The following is an 8,548-nucleotide window of genomic DNA, read 5'->3' on the forward strand; positions in this document are numbered from 1 at the left end:
GGTAAAGGTGATAGGTCAGAGGGGAGGTGGAGCAGATAGGTAGGAAGGAAGAGGGACAGGTGGGACAGTGCTGAGCTGGAAGGTTGGATCTGGGATAAGGTGGGGGGAGTGGAAATGAGGAAACTGGTGAAATCCACATTGATGCCATGGGGTTAGAGGGTCCCGAGGCAGAAGATGAAGTGTTCTTCCTCCAGGTGTCAGGTGGTAAGGGAGTGGCGATGGAGGAGGCCCAGGACCTGCATGTCCTTAGAGGAGTGGGAGGGGGAGTTGAGTTGGCCAGCCACGGGGCAGTGGGGTTTGTTGGTGTAGGAGTCCCAGAAATGTTCTCTGAAGCGCTCTGCAAGTAGATGTCCTGTCCTGTATCCCCAGTGTAGAGGAGACCACATGAGGAGCAATGGATACAGTAAATGATATGTGTGGAAGTGCAGGTGAAACTTTGGTGGATATGGAAGGCTCCTTTGGGGCCTTAGATGGAGGTGAGGTGGGGGGGAGGGGGGTGAGGGGGGATAGGTGTGGGCACAGGTTTTGCAATTCCTGTGGTGGTAGAGGAAGGTGCTGGGACGGGAGCCTGAGTTTTTTGGGGGGGGGGGTATGGGGGTTGGACCGTGGACTTGACCGGGTAGTTACAGAGGGAACAGTCTTTACGGAAAGCAGACAGGGGTAGTGCTGGGATCCATGTGTAGGTGGCAGAATTGGCGGAGGATGATGTGATGTGTACAGAGGTTGGTGGAGTGGAAGGTGAGGACTGGGGAGTTCTGTCCTTGTTTCAGTTGGAGCAGTGGGGTTCAAGGGCAGGGGTGTGGGAAGTGGATGAGATGCACTGGAGGGCATCATCAAGCACATGGGAGGGGAAATTGCAGTCTTTAAAGAAAGAGGCCATCTGGTGTGTTCTGTGGTGGAACTGGTCCTCCTGGGAGCAGATGTGGTGGAGGCGGAGGAATTGAGAACAAGGGATAGCATTTTTGCAGGAGGCACGGTGGGAAGAGGTGTAATCCAGGTAGCTGTGGGAATCAGTGGTTTGGAGAAAACATCAGTGTTGAGTCGGTTCCCGTTGATGAAGATGGAGGGGTCCAGAAGGGGAGGGAGGTGTCAGAGATGGTCCAAGTGAATTTAAGGTCAGGGTGGAATGTGTTGGTGAAGCTGATGAACAGTTTGACCTCCTTGTGGGGCACAAGGTGGTGCCGATGCAGTCGTCAATGTAACAGAGGAAAAGGTGGGGGGTGGTGCCAGTGGGGGAAGATGGACTGTTCTATGTAGCAACAAAGAGACAGGCATAGCTGGAACCCATGCGGGTGCCCATGGCTACCCTTTTTACCTGAGGAAGTGTGAGGATTCGAAGGAGAAATTATATACCAGCCTTGCCACTGGCTGCCATATTCTGAGACTGAATTAAAATAAAACTTTTCTTTTAAGTCATTCACAGGCCGTGGGTATTACTAGCAGTATTCATTGCCCATCTCTAATTGCCCAGAGGGCTGTTAAGAGTCAACCACATTGCTGTGGGTCTGGAGTCACATGTAGGCCTGACCAGGTAAGAATGGCAGTCTCCTTCCCTCAAGGACGTTTCTGAACCAGATGAGATTTTCCTGACAATCAACAACAATTTCATGATCATCCGACTCTTAATTCTAGATTTTCATTAAATTTGAGTTCCACCATCTTCCAGAGGAGAATTTGAACCTGGGGCCTCACAACATTGCCTGCAACTTTGGAGTAATAGTCTAGTGATAATACCACTAGGACTTTGCCTCCCTAAATGTACTTCTCCTTTATTTCACAACATACGGTAATTCCCTTTGAGTTGCATCATTTTGAAATGATTTTTTTTAAATTTCCTAAGGCAAATTCTTTGAATTATTAAACAGAATTTGTAATCTACTTTTTTGGAATCTGTTCCTCAAGGTTAATATATTGTACTATAAGGTTATAATGGAACAGTTCCACAGCCATGAATATTAACCGTGATCACTAGATCACAGAAAGCACAAAACGTACCCACCTTGATCCTAAGCAGTAAGTTTTTAAAAATGGATTCTCAGAATGTGGTTGTCTCTAACAGTGGCAGCAAATTCAAAACTAGCCCATTCCTAGTCGCTCTGAAAAGACAGTGAAGCACCACCTCCTTGAGCCTCTGTGGTTTGTGAGCTACACAAGACAACCAAGTGGCTTGTTGGAAGACAGTTAAATGTTAACCAATGTCCAAAAGGAATTGGTCAGCATGTAGCATCCCTGAGACCATGCGGGAAAAGGTGAGGGTGGATCCTGTTGTGTGGTTCCCTTAGCGGACTATCAAAGTCATTTGGCAGAACGCTTCAGCACCAGAACTTTCCAAAGAGCCCCATGACATTGCTTCGTTGGTAGGAAGAAGTGCACGACATGTGAGATCCTTCATGTACTCTCGATCAGTCTGCACCACCGCAGGCTGCCCTCGAAGTGGCTGCGGGGTGGGGGATGAGACTGTCGCACATATCCTTCTGGAATGTGCCTTTGCAAGGGAAGTCTGGAGAGAAATGCAATGGGTTTTGTCAAGATTCATCCCGAGCTGATCATCCCAAGCTTCATCCGTGATGCTGGTCTGTTCCCCTAGATGCACACCGTGACAAATGTCTACTGCTCCTGAAGGATCATCAGCTTGGTGAAAGACGCATTTCAGTCTGCCCGAAACCTGATGGTCTTCCAGCGTAAAGAGCTGACCTCAATCGAGTTTTGTAGACTGGCACGTTCCAAGGTTCAGGACTATGTGCTGAGGAAGGGGGAAGAGCCCTAGCTAAGATCTTCCTGCTAAAATATACCAGGGGTCTGTTCAGTTTGCCTGAATCAAGTCATGTCCTGCATGTGTAATTAATTACCCTTTTTTGCCACTGCAAGGAATGTTTAATTCCAAAGTTTGTTTGTTCTTTATGTGCAAAGACTGTAACGAACTGCTTTAGGACCTGCGTGTGAACCTACACATAATATTTTTGTGAATAAAGTATACTGTTGCTATTTAAAAAAAATGTTCACCATAATGTGGGGTTGGCCTCACTTAAAGGCCAGATTAGGTAGAGGTGACAGATTTCCTTCCCCGATGGCCACTGGTAAACGATAGCTCTTAGGTTTATTTGTTAAATAATATAAAAGCGTAGCACTAAGCCACTGAGACTTTCATGAGTAGCAGCTGGAGAATTGTACCTGCCTGACTTTAATGCTCACCCCATATATACTGCTGCCTAAAGGTGGACGGGTTTGAGTGGGTTAATAGTGAAAACAGCCATGAGCACAATTCAGTTTAGTGATGTTAAAGGATGGGCATTTCGAAGGAATACGAATTACCATCTTGGTCTTCTTCATAGGCTCTGTGACAATGTCATATCAGTGTAATTTGTCTTAGTTGCTAACATAGAGTAAACTACATGTTGTTTAAGGCAAGAGTCAATTCATCTCAAAATCCATTGCAACTTCAGAGTATTGAATGGAAACTACGCAAGAATTTAGTGCAACTCTCGTCATGATATACAATGCTATGGAGTATATGTAACTGAGTATATGTTTATCTTATTTGATTTGTTATCCCAGAAGGATTGAAATATATTCCAATTTCTAAATTGCAAACCATAACTAAAAATACTATGTCTATGTAGAGTTGGAGTTTGGTAGTACTTGATTTTATCATTCATCTTAAAATCTACAATAACTTTGAACAGCTTTGTTATCGTTGAAATTAATCATTCCCAAATTGTCATTGCTGCAATCAACTTCTCCCCATCTAAGTTTGGCCAACACAACGATATCCCTCTGATTTACTCCAGCGAAATTGCTGGTGAAATTTAATCCAGTGCTGAATTAAATAAAACCACTTTATAATGAGTCCACGAAAGCAACTCCAGAATATTTCCTATGACTCGTTATGAAGGTTAAAAGACAAATCCAGGGCGGAGATTCCCACAAAACAAAACTTTTTTTTTCCCCGTTTGGTACAAACCAGCTCCAAAGTCTTCAGGAATCTAGACAGTTCAATTTGCAAGGTCTGTTTTACTGACCCAAGAGAGACTGACACAGCCAGCTGCCATTCAAATCACATAGCCCTGAAAACAGCCTCTCATGGTTATGGCTACGTGAGGCTGTTAATCACAGGCAATCTTCGGTCATTCAGAGAAGGGGAACAAGGGGGAGGGGGGCACTGGACTTAAGGAGAGAAGGAGTGTACTTATTGGGGAAGGGAACCTGAACTGGGGTGGAGGTGGAATATGTGAATGGGGACAGGGGTGTCTGAGTTGGGGGCATCTGAGTTGGGTGGAGGGAGGGGCATCTGAGCTGGGGGAAGGGGCGTCTGACTTGAGAGGGTGGCATGTCTGAGCTGGGGGGAGGGGCATTTGAGTCAAGGGGAGGGGTATCTGAATTGGGGATAGGGAAAGGCAGAGAAGAGCTGCTCTTGCAGTGTTGTTTGGACAGACTTTGAATATTGCTTTAGGCAGCTTTAGGTACAAAGTGCTTGTCGAAGCAAGAATGGAAGTTATTCACTGTCAAGTTAAATCTGAAGCTGCTCGAACAACAGTGTTTAAGTTCTGACTAAATATTTGACAGTTTAGCTTCCAGCATAATAACAGTGGCAAAGGCTGTTAAAAACCCCATCAGATGTAATGTTAGCAAAAAATTGTCAGAGATTATGAATCAAAAAAAATGAAACAAACTACCGGATGATGAAGTATCTTTTCAAAGACAATTTCTGCATTCACCCTAATAATTAGTTGAGGCACACATAAATTGGTGCAACAGTAAGAATAATTGCATCTCAAAATAATAAAGATCCTTCAGGCGAAACAAAACAATTCACAAAATTTAATGCTCATTGCAATCCTGTCTACAGACATTTTCACCAGTGAAACACAAACTGGAACCCCATTTATCAGCAATATTGAAGGATTCGGCCTACAGGCAGGCAATTTAAGCAAAAAAGAATTGTACAGAAGAAGTAAAATAAACACCATCAGATTCTGAAGGGGTTAAACACTCCCATGCTCTGCAGTCCAGAAGCTAGCCCTGCCAAGAAACAGAGAGAGCCTGTTCAGACATGGTACCTTTACCATGAATCAACACATCCCCATTAGTGAGCGTTATGCAGCTTGCAGACAGCAATTGAGCCTACAGATCATCCGTTCATTACAAGGAATCTACCCCTTCACAACCCCTTCCCCCTCTCTCCCACCACCTTCCACTTACCCTTGCTAGGACAAAGCTGTGCATCTGGGTTTTGTCAGAAGTGGTACACACTGAGACTAGAAGCACAAGTGTAGGTATCTCTGTTCTGGATAACCCACATGCATGGACAACCCTTCTGCAAAAATATAGTTTTCACCTACAGTAGGACATAATGCAAGTGCAAGAGAGGAAATGTGTAGCACAGAAGTTTATGATATAATATGTAGTGTCTTTTTGATTGAGAAACAAAACTTCAGTTTGATTGTCAAACTTTGAATCACAAACAAAACTTAACTTCTCTGTGAACTTCCCATTAGCTTCAAACTGCTTTCCCATCAAACTTTACTTACCTGACTCTCCATTTCGCCAGAAGCTGCAGCTCCCTGAAGTTGTAAAAAGGCAAAGCTTCTATTCCAAAATAAATCTGTCTCTCCCTCTCTCACACTTTCTCTTTAGTGCAGTCTTGTCTGGTCCTCACTGTGTTAAAGATACTTCAGGAGCTCTTTTACTGAGGAAGTTGTGCTCTTGTCCAAACTGTAGATCACTCCCACTCTCTTCGGGGTGTGTGTTGTGTGTGTATGTCTCTTAGTTAAGTGAACAAGGCTGGCCTCAGTCTGACAGGTTTCCTTATATAGGTAAACATGACTCACATTCCCGTGGAGGGTGGCTGCTTTGAATCGAGTACATTAACTCTAGGTATGCCAACATGCCAGAGACAAGAGCAGAAATGCAATATGTGACATTTCATCCCACCATAGCAAGTGTGGACAGTGGGAGTAAGTCTGTTTCGGTAACAGTGGAGCAATTTGAAATATACGTGCTTCATGCAAGGAAGTATGCTGAATGGAGTGAATAATTTTTGTCACAGATTGTTTCAACTGGACTGTCGGTGTGTAGATAAAGCATTTGAAAATTAGAACAATTCAATGCTAGAGTCACAGAGCTGTACAGCATAGGAACAGACCCTTCAGTCCAACACATCCATGCTGACCACATATCTGAAATTAATCTAGTCCCATTTGTCAGCATTTGGCCCATATCCCTTTAAACCTTTTGATTCATATACCCATCCAGATACACTTTATATTTTGTAATTATACCAGACTTCCAGTAATACATGTTATACCTGCACCATCCTCTGTGTGAAAATGTTGCTCCTCAGGTCCCTTTAAATCTTTCCCCTCTCACCTTAAACCTATGCCCTCTAGTTTTGGACTCCCCTACCCCTGGGGAAAAGACCTTGTCTATTCATCCTATACATGCCCCTCATGATTTTATAAACTTCTATAAGGTCACTCCTCAGCTTCTAACACTCCAAGGAACATAGCTCTAGCCTATTCAGCCCCTCCCTTGCCTTTATAATAAATGAAAGAAAGAAGTGGAAAATGGACTTGCATTTAAATAGCGCCTTTCACAACTTCAGGGCATCCCAATGGAATACATCTGAGGCACAGTTACGAAAATGGCAACCTGAAGGGAAAATCTGAGAGATAAATGTGATAAAAGATTATGCTCAGAAATCACTTAATGATGTTATTCACCTCATGACTGACGTATGTATATTTGTGTGTGTGATATAAGCTAATTACAGCACAAAACAAGGTTGAAAATCATTTACTCTTTAATTTTAAACACGCCCGAGCTGAGTAACTTTTTTGGCTCAATGTTACACACATGGAAAAGCTCCAGAGATGTCTATATCTGCCGTTCCATTCACGGTTCCCAGCTATTTATTATTGAACTTGTGAGAAGGGTTAAAGTGGTGTTCTCCACCTCTTATAGGGCAAGTTTCAGACTGGTTTGGGCCCTGAAGCAGTCTGCTTCAGTAATCCTGCTGGATATTACAGTGGCGGCTGAGGATTTGTGTCTCCCCATTAATCCTGGGTTTTGTGAGAAATAGGATGAAGAGAACTAATTTTTAATATTAAACGAGTGCACAAACATGTCAGGTACATTCAGGTAAATGTAGAGGAGATTTACCAGATTTAGAATTTAGAATTTTAGAATTTAGAATTCGCTTTGTTGTCACACGTACTCAAGTGGGTTACAGTGCAAAGTGTACAAGTCGTCACTTATGAAATCATAAGGCAGGGATTGATGTAGGGGATGAGGGACTTTAGGTGTATAGAGAAAGAGATGGGAGAGAGTTACTCCAATGTTTGTTCATCAGGCAGTAAAGGTTAATGGTAGTTTTAACTGCAATGGCATTTTAACAGAGGTAGCTAGGGAGAAACTGCTGCTGCTAGCAGGATGATGAGTAACCAGAGTACATAGATGTGATATAATTGTCATAACGTAAGAACCTGAGAAACAGGAGCAGGAGTAGACCATAGTGCTTGTCGAGCTGGCATTCATGTGCATTTTGATCACAGCTGAAACTGGGCTTCAGCTCCATGGAGATATAGAGTCATACAACACAGAAACAAACCCTTTGGCCCAACTCATCCATGCCGACCATCTTTCCTAAACTGAACTAATCCAATTTGCCTGCATTTGTTCCATATCCCTCTAAACCTTTCCTGCTCATATATCCATTCAGATGCCTTTCAAATGCTGAAATTGTACCACCATCTACCACTTCCTCTGGCATCTCATTCCATACATGTGTGAAAACGTTGCCCCTCAGATCCCTTTAAATCTTTCCCCTCTCACCTTAAACCTATGCCCTCTAGTTTGGACTCCCCTACCTTTGGGGAAAAGAACCTGGCTATTCACCTCATCTAGGCCCTTTATTATTTTATAAACTTTTATAAGTCCTCAGTCTCCTGTGCTCTAGGGAAATAAGTCTCAACCTATCCATCGTCTCCTTACAACTCAAACCTTCCAGTCTCAGTAACATCTTTCTAAGTCTTTTTTTGTACCCTTTCCAGTTTAATAATATCCTTCTTGTTGCAGGGTGACCACAATTGTATACAGTTCTCCATTTGTGGCTTTCCCATTTGGCTGTTTGCTGTCCATAACTCTTGATTCACTGAGGGACCAAGTCTCTTTCTATCCTACTCTTAATATATTCATTTATGTGCAACTACAACTGTCTGGGTAGAAAGTTTCAGAGATTTAAAATCTTTTGAATGAAGAAATTTCACCTTATCTCAGTGCTAAAGGATACGTCCTTTATTCTGAAACTATACAGTCTTGGTCTAAATACCCCGACCAGGGTAAATAATGTCCTATTACCTCCCATCATGCCGTATGATACTGGTGAATATTACAATAAAATGACCTTTCATTCTTTTAAACTCCAAAACCTATGACCTAATTTAATCAGCCGAACCCCCTTATTCCCGGGACCAAATAAGTGAACATTTACTACACTGCATCCAACGCAAATATACATTAAATACTGCATGCAGTATTCGAAATATGGTCA

The 8,548-nt window shown here is 43.1% G+C and overlaps 1 protein-coding gene across 1 annotated transcript in view; it reads right to left on the bottom strand.

Annotated features, from left to right (window-relative positions):
* mid1 (midline 1) overlaps positions 1-5,729 on the bottom strand; it is a 357,996-nt gene extending 352,267 nt beyond the window's left edge. Inside the window, exon 1 of the mRNA XM_060833420.1 lies at positions 5,529-5,729. The gene's annotated coding sequence lies outside the window, so the exon portion shown is untranslated. The remainder of the gene's footprint in view (positions 1-5,528) is intronic.
* Positions 5,730-8,548: the final 2,819 nt, after the last annotated feature.

Source organism: Hemiscyllium ocellatum, chromosome 12 (assembly GCF_020745735.1).
Source record: "Hemiscyllium ocellatum isolate sHemOce1 chromosome 12, sHemOce1.pat.X.cur, whole genome shotgun sequence".
NCBI lineage: Eukaryota > Metazoa > Chordata > Chondrichthyes > Orectolobiformes > Hemiscylliidae > Hemiscyllium > Hemiscyllium ocellatum.